The following is an 18,857-nucleotide window of genomic DNA, read 5'->3' on the forward strand; positions in this document are numbered from 1 at the left end:
GTCATTGTTTATAAACTGTTACATATTAACAGACCTGCTGAAACCATAGACAGTAGAGGGGGGAAGACCGTCTATACTCAAACTAAGAGGGGCTTGTTTCTGCTATGCATGTTGCTAAAATTGACCTCCAGTACGTAAAGTTTCAGACCTTAATTAGGGGCCCAAGCCGACTGGCTGGGACCCTATTGTTATTGCTCAAGTTCTACTGACTTCCTCTTCTTCTTCTTCTGCCGTTTCTTTGCTCACCTAGATCTCTCGAACGGCTGAACGAAAACTTCTCAAACTTGCAGGGCTAATAGGAGCCAATTAGTACTCGTGCACCTGACCCTTGAAATTTTGATTGCTCACGTGACCTGGCGGCCATATTGGATTTTCCAAAAACCTAAAGATGGCTTCTCCAGAAGACGTAGGGGTCTAGTCGATTTGAAATTTTTTGTATAGCAAGCATGACCTTAGGTCTTTAGAATTTGCAAATAAAATTGCATGCGGTCACGTGACCTTGGCCGCCATATTGGATATTCTAAAATACTCATTTATTCTTTAAAAATCTTCTCCTCCAGAACCAAAACACCGATCGAGCTCAAATTTTACTCATGTCATCATTAAAGTAATCTCTTTCAAATTTGCAAAAAACATTTTGATCGGTCACGTGGTTTGTCCGCCATATTGGATTTTGTGAAATCACAATTTAATCTTTAAAAATCTTCTACTCAAGAACCGATTCACCGATTGAACTAAAATTTCACATATATCATCTAAAGTGTGATCTCTTTAAAGGTTGCGAAAGGCGTTTGGATCGGTCACGTGGTTTGGCAGCCATATTGGATTTTGCAAAAAATCGTAATTTAATCTTTAAAAATCTTCTCCTCCAGAACCAAAACACCGATTAAGCTCAAATTTTACTCATGTCTTCCTAATAGTGATCTCTTTCAAATTTGCAAAAAACGTTTTGATCGGTCACGTGGTTTGGCCGCCATATTGGATTTTGTGAAATCACAATTTAATCTTTAAAAATCTTCTTCTCCAGAACCGATGCACCGATTGAACTAAAATTTTACATCTATCATCTAAAGTGTGATCTCTTTCAAATTTGCAAAAAACGTTTTGATCGGTCACGTGGTTTGGCCGCCATATTGGATTTTGCGAAAATCGTAATTTCATCTTTAAAAATCTTCTTCTGTAGAACAAACATACCGAATCGCCAGAAATTGTACATGCATCATCTATAGTGTTATCTCTTTCAAGTTTGTGAAAGGCATTTGGATAGGTCACCAGGTTTTGCCGCCATATTGAATTTTGCAAAAATCGTAACTTACTCTTAAAAATCGTCTACTCCAGAACAAACACACAGATTCAATTGAAATTTTATGTATATCATCTAAAGTGTGATATCTTTCAAGTTTGCGAAAGGTGTTTGGATCGGTCTCATGGTTTGGCTGCCGTATTTGATTTTGCAAAACTCGTAATTTATGATCTTTAAAAACATTCTCCTCCAGAACCAATACACAGATTGAACTAAAATTTTACACTCATAATCCCTAGTGGTAGTTCTTTTTAATTTCCAAAAGGCGTTTGGGTCAGTCAGTCAGAAGGTTTGTTCGCCGTATTGGATATAGTGAAAATCGCAATTTAATCATTAACAATCTTCTTCTCAAAAACCAACACACAGATTCAACTGACATTTTACTCATGTCTTTCTTAGTACGAGCACTTTCAAGTTTGCTAAAGGCATTTGGATCGGTTAAGTCGCCTCAATGTTCACAAGGCAGCAGTTTAAAACCTCGTCAGTCAGAAGATCGATCAGTGATGTATGTTATATAGTACACTTGAAAGTCAAAGACGACACAACAGACTGCAATGCCCGCTGTCAAATTCAGCTAGCAGTCACACGAACCCTAATATCGGCCCCTTGTGTAAGGCAACTTTAGCGACCAGCTTTTGTATGCAAGGTGACGTTGTCAAGTATACTGCCACAGAAGTACTTAGAGGAGTGTGCCACTAGCTTTAAGGGGTGGCCGACTGGTGTGATTGACTGAATAAGAGTGGGACAAGGTCCCGCCAGGGCACAATTACTGGGGTCTACGCACAGCTGATATGTGAGTGTCAAGGATCATAAATGAAGCTATTTGGGTAATTTTATATGTAGGTGTCTGAATGCACGCTCACTTATTCATCACGAATAAAAAAGAAAGATACATGACATTGCAAGGTGTGGTGATTTGTTTATGATTATCTATCAGATATGCATGGAGTGGCCCTTGTGCGTTATGTAACTGAGAGCATGTAGCTGATTAAAGATGTAAACAAGACCACATCAAGCCCTTTTGTGTTTATGTCGTAAAAAATCGCTGATACACATCGATTAAAACAACACCTTGTTTTATGAAGTTCTGTAGCTTGATCGTATTTCACTGTAATTGCTTTCTGCCATTGCACGTCCGGTCTGTGAAATCGCCGAAATTTACCCAATATTTATCAGCGATTTGGGGACTCTAATATCGATACTAGACGATACTAGAATGACTTGCCCTGTGCATCGGTACGCCGGATCTGTGAAATCTGTGATATTTACCCGATATTTATCGGCGATTTGGGGACTCTAATATCGATACTAGACGATAGTAGAATGACTTGCCCTGTGCTTCGGTACGCCAGATCTGTGAAATCGCCGATATTTAGGCTACTCCATGTTTATAGGCAATTTGGGGATATCGATAGTAGACGACACTAGAATGACTTGCCCTGTGCCTCGGCATGCAAGGTTTGTGAAATCACCGATATTTACCAGATATTTATCGGTGATTCGGGGACTCTAATATCGACACTAGACGATACTAGATTCTGTCAAATCGTGGGTAAATATCTGATATATATCGGAGATTACACCACCTTACTGTTCTGGTCAAACCCGACTCCCAAGGACTGACTCTGACTTCGACACTAGGCGATACCAGATTCTGTCTAATCGCGGGTAAATATCCTATATCGGAGATTTCACCACCTAATAGATCTAGCCGAGCCAATCTAACTTCGATATTGTATAGTCTATTAGCCGTAACTATCGGATATCATATAAAAGTGCAATATCACTGTGTCCTCCCCCTGACAGCCGGTGATAGACCAGTGCGAGAACGCACCAGAGTTGTCGACAACATAACACGTTTTACTAAAGGCGGCAGCCAAGGAAACACGAAATCATAAGAAAACTTCTTGATGACAACGAATCAGTGCAACGGGTGTCGATCATTCCAATGTGATCGTTGACCAACCAAACGGATTGGAGTCACTTAACTTTTTCGAAGAGGCTGTTCAAGTTACGGATAAGTTTGGAAATCCGTGTTAGGCTGTGGGTGCCTGTGTGATTATGGATAATTGCTGTTTCCACCACGCGTGATATTTTGAACAAAATCTCCAACAACTATTGCGGAAAGTCTACCGTGAATTTGGAAAGTTAGGTCACAGCAAAATGGCTTGGCTTTTTTTACAACGTAGAGCGAGTGAGGCACTCCTGAACGGCGAAATGTTGGTGGTGTATTGCTGCCAACAAGCAAATATCCCTACTGATATTAGAAACTTGTGTGAATTGGCTTCCTTAATGATGAATTCGCAAGAATTTTCAGTGTTCTGTGACGTGATATCGTAAACAGGTTTTCAGAGAAGGCGCTCGGCTCATCTGCCGAGTCGACGTACATCCGCATTCATGTCGTGCAAATGCGCAAGTCTTGTCGCGATATTTGAGCATTTAAATTGATCGTAAGGGAAACAAAAAGATGTTATTCCATATCAAAACATTATGTGTTTTGTATTTTAGGGTTCTGTTTACGTAATAGATATGAACATTTGGATTTATGATCCGTGATTTCCACGATCCATGGCATGATTCAAGCTGGCCGTGAATACGCACTGACCTTTTTGGTCATGACCCCTGACCCAAGTGTCTTCGATACGCTGTGCGCTGTCCGAGCATCGCTTGCTAAATTCATGGAGCTTGAAAATTTTGCTCTACCTGTAGGGGGGGGCACTTGAAAATTTAGTGGTCCTTTTATGTTTTACATTTTCCGATTCCAAGTTTTTTGTATTTAATTTAATGAAAAATGAATACCATCTATTCAAATGTTGTAATCTTAGTAATAATTTAACAGAATCTACAACCATTTTGTCACATTCCATGACTTTTATCTCGAAAAAATCTAAACATGTGTGATTGTCGTAAAAAAATCAAACTTGAGCCTAGTAACAGGGCAGAACCTGCAACCGTTGATGATTTTTGCAATCTCTATCCAATTTATCAACTACAGTTTCTTGCGGTCTCCCTTCAGCAGCTCAAACACACAATGGTCAGTTTGTCGACAAAGCCTGTATATATAAATATGTATTAGGTGATAGTTTAATTAAAGTCCAGACTGACAGTCAGTTGTCAGCACTGATGCATGGTACACATACACAGGCTGTGCTAGCAAGCTGAATACTGGACAGTTCAACATGCTGTTGAGAGTAGAACAAGAACACAGTTGTATAATAAACTGAACAAAAATATTGCCAAAATTATCAAAGTTAATACAGCTACTGCCTATTGGCAACTGTCACTATCAGATACCGCCCTGCTACTGTAGTGTCACTGTTACTGCATACGTGAGCAGTGACAGAGATAGCTCTGACTCTGATATACATGGTAGTTGAAGAAGAGTTTGTGTCAAATGACGCTCATGATAGTGAAACATTACCTAAACAAGATCAGGCCAGAGAGCAACACAAGGAAGAACACATGGAAATTTTTGAATTCTGGCATATGAGAATAATCAAATATTAAAGACAAAAGATGGGGTCACCATGCTTGATTTTCTAAATTTTCACAGTCATTATACAAAAGTAAAACTTTGAACAGTAAAGATGAAATGAAAAAATATATGACTAAATGGAATTATTTATTTTTTAACCAAATTTGCAATTATTACGGCCTAAATTTCAGAGATGAATACATTCATTTGATGGAATATTTTAACCTTCCAGTATTGTCAATTTTGAGTAGCATCTAATTCATATATGTCTTGTACTTTTGAAACAAATTTTTGGTAGGTCACCGTGCTCAGTTTAAGACGCCATATTTGATTTCGCGAAAATCGCAATTTATCTCTAAAAATCTTCTTCTCCAGAACCAAAACACTGATGGAAGTGAAATTCCACTTTTGTCATTCTTAGTGAGAGCTCTTTCAAGTTTGTGAAAGGCAATTTGATCGGTCACATGCATGGTTGTGTCCCCATATAGTATTTTGCATGAAACAGACAAATATGAGATGATGTTCAAAATTCTTCTTTACAAGAACTTGACTGTTTTCAAGCTAAAATTTTGCACATAATATAATCAGTGCAAGAATTGGACACCGTGTTAATCGCTTGGGCCCCGCCAACGCTGCTTGCAGCTTTAATTAGGGGCCCAAGCCGACCGGCTGGGACCCTATTGTTATTGCTCAAGTTCTACTGACTTCCTCTTCTTCTTCTTCTGCCGTTTCTTTGCTCACCTAGATCTCTCGAACGGCTGAACGAAAACTTCTCAAACTTGCAGGGCTAATAGGAGCTAATTAGTACTCGTGCACCTGACCCTTGAAATTTTGATTGCTCACGTGACCTGGCGGCCATATTGGATTTTCCAAAAACCTAAAGATGGCTTCTCCAGAAGATGTAGGGGTCTAGTCGATTTGAAATTTTTTGTATAGCAAGCATGACCGATTCAGCTGAAATTTTACTCATGTCATCCTAACAGTGATCTCTTTCAAGTTTGCAAAAAGCATTTTGATCGGTCACGTGGTTTGGCCGCCATGTTGGATTTTGTGAAATCACAATTTAATCTTTAAAAATCTTCTACTCCAGAACCGATTCACCGATTGAACTAACATTTTACATCTATCATCTAAAGTGTGATCTCTTTCAAGTTTGCAAAAGCCGTTTGGATCGGTCACATGGTTTGGCTGCCATATTGGATTTTGCAAAAAATCATTAATAAATCTTTAAAAATATTCTTCTCCAGAACCACAACACCGATTAAGCTCAAATTGTACTCATGTCATCTTTACAGTGATCTCTGTCAAGTTTGCAAAAAACATTTTGATCGGTCACGTGGTTTGGCCGCCATATTGGATTTTGTGAAATCACAATTTAATCTTTAAAAATCTTCTACTCCAGAACCGGTTCACCAATTGAACTAAAATTTTACATATATCATCTAAAGTGTGATCTCTTTCAAGTTTGCGAAAGGCGTTTTGATCGGTCACTCGGTTTGGCCGCCATATTGGGTTTTGCGAAAATCGTAATTTCATCTTCAAAAATCTTCTTCTGTAGAACAAACATACCGAATCGACAGAAATTGTACATGCATCATCTATACATGTAGTGTTATCTCTTTCAAGTTTGTGAAAGGCATTTGGATAGGTCACCTGGTTTCAAGTTGCCGCCATACTGAATTTTGCAAAAATCGTAATTTACTCTTAAAAATTGCCTACTCCAGAACAAACACACAGATTCAATTGAAATTTTATGTATATCATCTAAAGTGATCTCTTTCAAGTTTGCGAAAGGCGTTTGGATCGGTCACATGGTTTGGCTGCCGTATTTGATTTTGCAAAACTCGTAATTTAATCTTTAAAAACATTCTCCTCCAGAACCAATACACAGATTGAACTAAAATTTTACACTAAGGGACCGTTCAGTTTACGGCCGGGGGGGGGGGGGGGGGGGCCGGCAAAATCTTGTTGCCGGTGTTCAAAAAATGATGACCCCCCCCTGCATTTTTCGCGAAAAAATGATGACCCCCCCCTTTGTCAGACGAAAAAATTTGATGACCCCCCCTGAAAAATAACCAAAACCCATATGTCAAATTTACCCGCACGGTTTGGATTTGAACTCCGGTACGCGGCGCACTTTATCCGTGTAGCAGAGATGCCAGTGTACAAACTTCTCAGCCACATCCATGCAAACGTCTGTTAATTAGGACGACTGTAAGGCAATTTTTAACTTCATTTCCATAGACAACTTATGTCCATGGACATTGTATAAAGTAAACTTTATTGGAGTGGTTCGCCAAAGGCAGCCCTCCGGTTAAGAGGGTCAGGGGCCATTACGTGAAGTCAACTTTATTCTAGTGGGCAACCAAAGGTGGCCCACTGGTAAAAAGAGGGTCGATCATGGCCATTGCATGAAGTACACTTCACTGAACAGGGCCGCTGAAGGCGTCCGGCCGTTAAGATGGTCATGGGGTATTACAATAAACTCAATTTATTGTAGTGGGCCGCCGCAGGCGGCCGCGCGGTAAAGAGGGTCGATCATGGCCATTGCATGAAGTAAACCTAATTGGAGTGGGCCGCCAAAGGCGTCTGCCCGCTAAGAGGATCATGGGTAATACATAAAGTATATTTATTGTATTGGGCCGCCGAAGGCGGCCCGCCGGTAAAGAGGGTCAATCATGGCCATGGCATAAAGTGGACTTTATTGTAGGTATTATGTTTTTGAAAATGTGGTGACCCCCCCTTTCCTACCAGTGAAAAAGTGATGACCCCCCCCCTTCTTGGATTCCAAATTATGATGGCCCCCCCCCCCCCCCCCGGGCCGTAAAAACTGAACGGTACCTAATAATCCCTAGTGGTAGTTTTTTTAATTTCCAAAAGGCGTTTGGGTCAGTCAGAAGGTTTGTTCGCCGTATTGAATATAGCGAAAATCGCAATTTAATCATTAAAAATCTCCTTCTCAAAAACCAACACACAGATTCAACTGACCATCGTCCCTCAGTGGGTGGAGGGACGGTGAACTGACATTTTACTCATGTCTTTCTTAGTATGAGCACTTTCAAGTTTGCGAAAGGCATTTGGATCAGTTAAATCGCCTCAATGTTCATAAGGATGCAGTTTAAAACCTCTTCAGTCAGAAGATCGATCAGTGATATATGTTATATTGTACATCTGAAAGTCAAAGGCGGCACAACAGACTGCAATGCCAGCTGTCAAATTCAGGTAGAAGTCACACGAACCCTAATCTCGGCCCTTTGTGTAAGGCAACTTTTGCGACCAGCTTTTGTACGCCAGGTGACGTTGTCAAGTATACTGCCACGGAAGTACTTAGAGGAGTGTGCCACTAGCTTAAAGGGGTGGCCAACTGGTGCAGCGTTCTCACCAGGCCGCGATTCCGCGACATTCTCGCGCATTTTTCTCTTTTGTCGCGGATTTCTTGGACGTGCGCGCCAATAGTGGCGCGCCTTTGAAATTATAAACTTTAGTGGTGCCAGCCGTATGGCCGGCCGGCCGTATCATACAGCCAGTACTTTTCACCATGGACGTAAATGATTGACGCGAGTAATTACACTTCCTGGTTGAAACCGAGGCAATCTGGAAGCAATACCTGTCAGAGGGCGTACTTAAACCACAGTCACTTGTGATTCAATACATGGCCGATGTGTGGTATGCATTACGTATACCACACAGCGGCCGTCGTGTATTGAACCACACGAGACTGTGGTAGTCTGACGCACTGAACGTGTTCGCCTTGCATACATACCGGTACATGTCCACGGAATTCGCGGAAGCTGGAGGCGTCATGGGCACGATAAATATTTTCATAGGCTCCGACAACAATAATCCGAACTACGAAAACACAAGAATGTAAAGCTTGTATATCCCTAAGGAATTACATGAACATTTAGGAATTACATGAACATTTTTCGAAAACTACGAACTTGAAGCTGGTAGCATTATACTGTGAGCTCCGCATGGCAACCAGGGTCTGGACGGGCGCGACGTTATAGTGTTCGTGCCGTTGAGATTCAGTGAATTTTTGTTTTCGAAAAATAACGCAACTTTGTCTGAGATAATTTTTAGGTCTTTGCTATGTTTGGAATCATGTATAAACTTCGCGGGAGATACGTGTTGTGTGATGTTATCAGGCATTTGCTCCGTTCCTCGCCCACGCGACCTAGTAACTACGACTGGAAATGATTGACAACTTGCCCACTGCCGATTGATAATATTATTCCAAAAGTAGTTCAGAGGTTTAAATGTGGAATAGTTGGAGGAAAGTTCTCTTATTATGCAAAAAATTATCAATTCTTGGCTTGCGCATGTATATTATTCCAGCGAACTCATACGTGAGAACATGGACGTCTTTTTTCCATGCTTCGATCAATTGACAAAATTTGTAGCCTTGGCTGGCGACCAAAATTTCACGTCAAAAGTTGATGATTGTTTACAAACATCATAGGGATATGTTTCCTGATCTAAATAGATGCCATAGCACTGACATGGCCTGTTCCTTCTGCCGATTGTGAAAGGGGGTTTAGTGTGCAAAAAAACGTAACTAATGACAGAAATCAACTTGGAGCTGAATGGCTGGACACTCTAGCAACTACTGTTATGGTAGAGGGCCCCGAAATGGACTTTCACACTGGAAAGAACGAAAGTCCCATAGACTTTTCATTAAGAGGCACTGATATTCAATATCAGTTGATATGTTTACCGAATGTTTACAAAAAAGTTGTTAAGCTGAATGAGTTGTTGAGTCCTTTATTTTTTCCATGCATAGGATAAGGTTCGTATTTGCAGTTTGACTTTTTTAACATATTTATATATTGTCTCACAAAAATCATCCGTTGTCCCGCTTTTTTTTGGTCAGCGGGACAAAATGTCCCACAAATTTTTTTTTCTGGTGAGAACACTGCTGGTGTGATTGACTGAATAAGAGCGGGACAAGGTCCCACCAGGGCACAATTACTAGGGTCTACGCACAGCTGATATGTGAGTGTCAAGGATCATAAATGAAGCTATTCGGGTAATTTTATATGTAGGTGTCTGAATGCACGCTCACTTATTCATCATGAATAAAAGAGAAAGATACATGACATTGCAAGGTGTGGTGATTTGTTTATGATTATCTATCAGACATGCATGGAGTGGCCCTTGTGCGTTATGTAACTGAGAGCATGTAGCTGATTAACCCTTTTCCTGCCAAGTCGGTGAAAATCCGCTTGAAATTCGGTGTAGCTAGAAGCTGAGCAGCCATGGCCGTTATCCTCCTAAGGCGGTGGAAATCGGGCTACTTTTTGGTACCCCCTTTCCTGCCTAGTCGACGGAACTACGTTTTGCTATCCCCTGTGCGTTTAGGGGTCATCCGAGGACAGGTTTTCTGACAAGGAACGCCTTTTCCCTTCGCAATGGGTTCGCAGGGAGTCGATAGACAGGGAAAGGTGCAGAAACCTGTCCGCCAGTCCCCCACACCCGAGGGGGGCTGGGTTTTTTTTACCGCTTTTTAGCGGACTTGGCAGGATAGCATGGTGACGTTTTCTGGCGGAGTTGGACGTACTTGGCTGCCTGGCACTATAGAGATTGCTGCCGAACTTGACCAACTTGGCAATGCTAATCTAGAAGGCTACCTCTTGCAAACGACTTGGCAGATATGCCGATGGTGCGAGACGAAAGTCACTTATTCAGTTGTGCGTGACTGAAAATGAGAACGTATTTTTGACGGGACGGCTCGACTTGTTCCTCCCATGGAACGGATATGAACGACTCGGAAATACCATTACAAACTGGTGTCCGACGTACTAAGCTGGGCTTCAGCTCTGCAAGTTCAAGCCAGGCAACGTCCTTCACCGCCTTGGCCATGCCATTCAATGGACGTAGCTTTGGATTTTTATTTATTCCATCGTCCGAAGTATTGGCTCTGGTTTGCAGGCAAACGTATCCTCTTGCCGACGCATTGGTAACTACGTACGCTGTTTGCGTACAGAGAATTCAAAAGGTGACATGAGGTCAATATGCTACATGTACGGGGATACCGCCTGCATTTAGCAGGGACTGCTTTTGTTATGCAAACCAGCTAGCAGTACAATATGGCTGCCAGCATGTGGACACGTCGATGGCTAGAACAATGGAAGCATATTGCGTTGCACCCGTGCATCGCAAAAGTGAACTGAAGACTTGGGGGTAGTGACTGGTTATCACTGGTTAGCTGCAGCCCAAGCCATGTCGGTACAAACCCGTACCTGACTGAGGACCACTCGATTAAGTCAGTAATGAACGGTAACACTCGTAAGCCAACTCCCAACTGAGCTGGCAAAACTACGTAAAGCTGTGCTTCAATGGCTCAGCCATGTCGTTAATACAACGGCAAAAACGTAGTTTTTGTGCTACACTGCCAAGTCGTTGGAGGTACGTATTCAATTGACCCTACCCTGGGGAAACAGGACAGGTTTGACGGTGCTGCTGCACCCTAGCACGACCCTCAGGGTCTCTGACTAACAGACGAGTGAGGTGATGTTTGTGCCTAGCGGACGTACGTAATACTGAAGGAGTTTATTTCCGAAAAAATAAACATGAAACGGCAATAAAATGACGCACTCCCAGGGGCAAACAAAGCCAGTGACCTCAATTTTTTTCTGCAGCAACCCTTGAGCTCCTTCCCTTGTCTACGGGCATGTAGAAATTATCGAAGTCTAACACGTATAAGTACGGCTAAAACTACCCTGAACATGGGCGATTTCTGCCAAAATGCCTGGCAGGATAACATGCAGGAGAGCCAATCTTTTGCAGGCACATATTATGGGGCAGTTTTCTACTGACTTGGGAGAATAACGGACAAGGGCGCTCGGCAGGAAAAGGGTTAAAGATGTAAACAAGACCACATCAAGCCCAGCTGTTTATGTCGTAAAAATCGCTGATACACATCGATTAAAACAACACCTTATTTTATAAAGTTCTGTAGCTTGATCGTATTTCACTTTAATTGCTTTCTGCCATTGCATGCCCGGTCTGTGAAATCGCCGAAATTTACCCGATATTTATCAGCGATTTTGGGACTCTAATATCGATACTAGACGATACTAGAATGACTTGCCCTGTGCCTCGGTACGCCGGATCTGTGAAATCTGTGATATTTACCCGATATTTATCGGCGATTTGGGGACTCTAATATCGATACTAGACGATAGTAGAATGACTTGCCCTGTGCTTCGGTACGCCAGATCTGTGAAATCGCCGATATTTAGGCTACTCCATGTTTATAGGCAATTTGGGGACTCTATATCGATAGTAGACGACACTAGAATGACTTGCCGGCACGCAAGGTTTGTGAAATCGCCGAATACCAGATATTTATCGGTGATTTGGGGACTCTAATATCGACACTAGACGATACTAGATTCCGTCAAATCGTGGGTAAATATCTGATATATATCGGAGATTACACCACCTTACAGTTCTGGTCAAACCCGACTTCCAAGGACTTACTCTAACTTCGATACTGGACGATACCCGGTACTAGATTTTGTCAAATCGCGGGTAAATATCCGATATATATCGAAGATTTCACCACCTTACTGTTCTGGTCAAACCCGACTCCCAAGGACTGACTCTGACTTCGACACTAGGCGATACTAGATTCTGTCTAATCGCAGGTAAATATCCTATATCGCGGAGATTTCACCAGCTAATAGATCTAGCCGAGCCAATCTAACTTCTATATTGTATAGTCTATTAGCCGTAACTATTGGATATCATATAAAAGTGCAATGTCGCTGTATCCTCCCCCTGACAGCCGGTGATAGACCAGTGCGAGAACGCACCAGTACACATAACAAGCTTTACTAAAGGCGGCAGCCAAGGAAACACGAAATCATAAGAAAACTTCTTGATGACAACGTATCAGTGCAACGGGTGTCGATCATTATGATGTGATCGTTGACCCACCAAACAGGTTGGAGTCACTGTGAACTGTTTCGAAGAGGCTGTTCAAGTAATACGGATAAGTTTGGAAATCCGTGTTTGGCTGTAGGTGCCTGTGTGATTATGGATAATTGCGGTTTCCACCACGCATGATATATTGAACAAAATCTCCAACGACTATTGCGGAAAGTCTACCGTGTATTTGGAAAGTTAGGTCACGGCAAAAGCATACGGCTTTTTTACAACGTAGAGCGAGTAAGGCACTCCTGAACGGCGAAATGTTGGTGGTGTATTGCTGCCAACAAGCAAATATCCCTACTGACGTTAAAAACTTGTGTGAAGTGGCTTCCTTAATGATGAATTCGCAAGAATTTTCAGTGTACTGCGACATGATATCGTAAACAGGTTTTCAGAGAAGGCGCTCGCTCATCTGCCGAGTCAACGTACTTCCGCATTCATGTCGTGCAAATGCGCAAGTCTTGTCGCGATATTTGAGCATTTAAATTGATCGTAAGGGAAACAAAAAGATGTTATTCCATATCAAAACATTATGTGTTTTATATTTTAGGGTTCTGTTTACGTAATAGACATGAACATTTGGATTTATGATCTGTGATTTCCGCGATCCGTGGCATGATTCAAGCTGACCGTGAATACGTACTGACGTTTTTGGTCATGACCCCTGACCCAAGTGTCATCGATACGCTGTGCGCTGTTCGAGCATCGCTTGCTAATTTCATGGAGCTTGAAAATTTTGCTCTACCTGTAGGGGGGCACTTGAAAATTTAATGGTCCTTTTATGTTTTACATTTTCCGATTCCAAGTTTTTTGTAGGTAATTTAATGAAAGCTGAATACCATCTTTATGTCATTCAAATGTTGTAATGTTAGTAATAATTTACAGAGAACGCCACATTAACCCGTCAAGCCATTTAGCAAAATGCCTTGTAAAACAGAGAGTCATTTGGCCAGATAACAAGTAAATTGGCGGTCAACTTCAGTGGTCTGGTACAGCGATTGTAATACAAAAGTCAGCAGGAAGCCCAACTCTGGCCATAAAATTGATACTGATACTACAGGCTGCGTAAACATCGCACAGTGGTACAAACCATTTCTCTCATGGTGTATCTTAGAAAACAAACTGAATCTAATGAAGAATAATTCACAATTGACGCCGATTGAGATTACCCGCTGATTTTAGTGTTTGCAATTGCTGTACCCAACCAGTAAAGTTGATCGCCAATTTATTTGTTATCTGGCCAAATGACTCCCTGTCTCACTAGGCATTTTGCTAAATGGCTTGACGGGTTAATGTGGTGTTCTCTGTAACAGAATCTACAACCATTTTGTCACATTCCATGACTTTTATCTCGAAAAAATCTAAACATGTGTGATTGTCGTAAAAAAATCAAACTTGAGCCTAGTAACAGGGCAGAAGCTGCAACCGTTGATGATTTTTGCAATCTCTGTCCAATATATCAACTACAGTTTCTTGCGGTCTCCCTACAGCAGCTCAAACACACAATATTCAGTTTGTCGACAAAGCCTGTATATATAAATATGTATTAGGTGATAGTTTTAATTAGAGTCCTGACTGACAGTCAGTTGTCAGCACTGATGCATGGTACACATACACAGGCTGTGCTACATGTAGCAAGCTGAATACTGGACAGTTCAACATGCTGTAGGGAATAGAACAAGAACACAGTTGTAAAACTGAACAAAAATATTGTCAAAATTATCAAAGTTAATACAGCTACTGCCTATTGGCAACTGTCACTATCAGATACCGCCCTGCTACTATAGTGTCACTGTTACTGCATTCGTGAGCAGTGACAGAGATAGCTCTGACTCTGATATACATGGTAGTTGAAGAAGAGTTTGTGTCAAATGACGCTCATGATAGTGAAACATTACCTAAACAAGATCAGGCCAGAGAGCAACACAAGGAAGAACACATGGAAATTTTTGAATTCTGGCATATGAGAATAATCAAATATTAAAGACAAAAGATGGGGTCACCATGCTTGATTTTCTAAGTTTTCACAGTCTTGTCATAAAATTATACCAAATAAAACTTTGAACAGTAAAGATGAAATGAAAAAATATATGACTAAATGGAATTATTTATCTTTTAACCAAATTTGCAATTATTACGGCCTAAATTTCAGAGATGAATACATTCATTTGATGGAATATTTTAACCTTCCAGTATTGTCAATTTTGAGTAGCATCTAATTCATATATGTCTTGTACTTTTGAAACAAATTTTTGGTAGGTCACCGTGCTCAGTTTAAGACGCCATATTTGATTAGAACCAAAACAGTGATGGAAGTGAAATTCCACTTTTGTCATTCTTAGTGAGAGCTCTTTCAAGTTTGTGAAAGGCAATTGGATCGGTCACATGGTTTTGTCCCCATATCGTATTTTGCATGAAACAGACAAATATGAGATGATGTTCAAAATTCTTCTTTACAAGAACTTGACTGTTTTCAAGCTAAAATTTTAAAATACTGGTTCGCCCCTCTCTCTCTCTCTCTCTATCAAGCATACTTTTCAAAATTATTTTAAATGAGAATTGAGATGCGTGATGTATTTTCATATGTGTTAACAACTAGCCTGACAACTAGTCTAAAGATTTCTCTACACATAAGACACATGGAAGCTTAAAATTGGCATCAGTGCAAGTACTTTCAACAATGGCAAACGCTTGGGCCCCGCCAACGCTGCTTGCAGCTTTAATTACTTTTGTCGTTCTTGTTTTTCTGGTTTAAATATTTCTTGTTGTTTTTCTGGTTGTACTGTGCAGAAATCATTGTCATGACATCAACGTAGAATTTTCCTCCACTGAACAGATAGAAACAACATTTTATTGTTGATCATGGTAACCCATACTGGTATATACCAATTCTGATCAAATTTGAGCAACACCGTATAATTGAGGTATTTTTTTTCTCAGAATGGATCACATGGGAAAACAAAATCTGCAAACATATTCTCCAAGTTTATTTTACATATTTTCTGTGCTTTCCCAAGGATACACAAATGCAAATCCCTACTTGTTGTATTCAATTCTTCTCTTGGAAAAGTTCCAGAGGAAAAGTTCCCCTTTATCGCATTATAAGTTGCAATCTGTAAATTTGGCTACAAAGAGTATAAGTATAGTTAATTGCACGAGTAGGTGTGCTGTTACAGTTGTAATCACCACACTTATGGTCAGGAACTTGTAAACATCACGAGGCCGAAGGCCGAGTGATGTTTACAAGTTCCTGACCATAAGTGTGGTGATTACAACTGTAACAGCTCACCTACGAGGTGCGATTAACGACTTATACCACGAAAAACAGGCCAATCTTCTCTAAAATTTGAAAATTACTGTCAATAAATCGTCTACTTTTGATTTGAATACCAACAATGGAATGGAGTGACCCATTGTATGTCGAAATGTTCACAGAGGTCATTATGCACCTGGCATGCGAGTTTGGGAGAATGACCTTTCCCAGACAAGTAGGACAAGGGCTCTGGTCGACTGCAAATCTGCATTTGAATAAGGGCTACAGAGTGGTATAATGCACCTGTGTAGAAGGAAACTGTTTTAGTCTGATTGGTTAAGTAAAATGGCTTGCCTTACTCTATCTTATTGGCTATTGGCTAGCGAGAAGGAATTCAATCTGTAGATGCATGTGATTGCCTTGTGGATGCATCAGGCTTTCAACACAATTTTCGTGTTTTCGACTGGTCAAGATGGACCTTGTCAACTTGTCTGATCTGATGACCCAAGCGACTTCCTAGAGTTCCATGGACGGCCATGTAAAAACAACCAAAGCGGATTTTACACGGGCAAACTGCCCTACAAGAGCAGCCGCTACTACGGAGCGCATAAAATCCACGATGTGTGCTTCAACTTATAAAAAATAGCGCCAATGGCACTTGATCACAACTGGCACATTGTGAAACTACTCATAATTAATGAGGTACTATGTGGCGTCATGCGGTGTCCCATCATACCATATATGAAGGGTGTAGCACTTGTGGTTACTGAGTTATGGACAAATATGTATATTTCAGGTCAAATGTCACTGAGGTCATGTGACATTTTGTCAAAAAAATTGAATTGCTAAGTCATCCCTATATACCAAAAATTAGACCTAGCTCTATTGGCTCGCTCAAAATTAGATATGCACATAATTAATGAGGTACAATATGTGGCGTCATAAGGTGTCCCATCATACCATATATGAAGGGTGTAGCACTTGTGGTTACTGAGTTATGGACAAATATGTATATTTGAGGTCAAAGGTCACCGAGGTCACGGGAGATTTTGTCAAAATATTTTATATATCTGCATGAACGGAGGGACATGACCCAATCTACCGTATAAGGCCCTGGACTTCATCCATGGGGACTAAAAACTGTGTCACTGAATCCTTTTTGCAATATGAATATGATGACAAACTAAATTTTTATTTTACTTGCCCTTATACATGGGATTCTATAGACAGCTGACTTATACATGGTAGTCTATGGTGGTGTAAACTAAAAAGTCCTCTAACATGGCCAAATCGACGTGCATCTGTATGGGGTAGGGTACTATCCTTGTGCAAAGTTTGAAAGAAATTGACCTGGGCATGTCTGAGATATCTGCGTGAACAGACGGACGGATGCACACACGGACGCAGGCACGCACACACGGACATGACCAAACCTATAAGTCCCCCCGGGTCCCCCCGGACGGTGTCCGTGGGCCGACTGATTAGACAGACCACGAAGTCAATGAGCAACATACAGCTGAAAGACTATTTTTCACATTGCAATTTTAAGCCCATTTTTATGAGAAAAGGGACATGTATATGTATATGGAGAAAACAGCAGAAGACATATTTGTAAATTGTTTGTTAAGTGATACTCATATATGCATCTCTTGAAATTTTGTGGTTATAAGGTATAACAGTAGTGTAAGAATAATGAGGTTAGAATAAGTTAGTAAAGCTAAGTTGACAGTAATTAAGATTACAAAATTATACACTAAGCTGAGGAAATCTGAATGAAATAAATGTTGAAAAGTAGCAAAGTCATGGTCATCTTTTGTCTAATACCTTGTGTAAGTTCATGAACTTTACATAAATCTTGCTATAGATTTGTTGCTAATGGGCAATAACTGTGTTTCAGATCATTTGAGAGCAATCCATCCATGACAGGTTTAAATTGTTATATACTTCTATTTAAAGGAGAGAAACTTCTCAAGTAATTTTTTCCCTGTAATTTCCTGTGAGAACACATGGACATGCGTAGGACTCTATGCTGGTGCTACCTTGCAACTTGTCATGGCATTGTCTAACCTGTTCACCCCAATTTCCTGTAGACAGGTCCACACTCACCATTGATAACAATGGGTTTGGGCCATACCATGGTAGTGAAAGACTGTAACATGTGAGGTCATGGATACTTAATCTCAGGAATGTCAAAGTCTGTATATTGACTCAAGGGTGTTACATAACAAATGCTTAGGGTCATCTCAAAAGTGAGAATCTAAACTATGAAATATGTTTTTTTTATTGCTTTTGATACCCAAAAGAGCATAGAAATCTCTTATACTTTGAATCAGCCATCCTGCATATTTCTAACATTCATCAAAACCTCATTTCTGTTCCACAACTCATAAACAGTCCACAATGCAGGATTGGTGTACATTCCAAAACTACATATATGAAAGACCCCTAAAATCAATTAGTTAAAAAGGGGGGTTAGAAATTTCCCAAAACTATATAACCTCCACTCCGTTTGGCTCCATTTTTCAGAATTGGAACCTTGGAACCAGTCTATGTATCGGTACCAAATATCAACGCAGTCTGTTCAGCAGTTTTTGACTTTTTGTCGTTTACGGAAATGGACGACATCAAACACCGGTTGAAACCACCTCTATATCACAACTTCCAGTTGTGATAAAAAGTACTTGGCGATGATAACACCGGACGGGATTGTACTATCGATGACCCTTGCCAAGGGATAATCAAGTTCTCCTGCCAGAAAATATACGTCTTTATACAAAGCAAATGTGCAAGATGGCTTGGCCAGACTGCCAGCACACTGGATATTCTGGCAAGGTAATTTATTCTTTTACTAAAATATTTATACACAAAACGAATTCTGTAAAGTTATA

General features: G+C 40.7%; 1 protein-coding gene across 3 annotated transcripts in view; it reads right to left on the reverse strand.

The window, feature by feature from the left end:
* LOC139134524 (ubiquitin carboxyl-terminal hydrolase 19-like) overlaps positions 1–18,857 on the reverse strand; it is a 231,910-nt gene that overhangs the window by 153,214 nt on the left and 59,839 nt on the right. The gene's annotated exons all lie outside the window — the stretch shown is intronic.

The sequence above is a fragment of the Ptychodera flava genome, chromosome 6, assembly GCF_041260155.1.
Source record: "Ptychodera flava strain L36383 chromosome 6, AS_Pfla_20210202, whole genome shotgun sequence".
Lineage (NCBI taxonomy): Eukaryota > Metazoa > Hemichordata > Enteropneusta > Ptychoderidae > Ptychodera > Ptychodera flava.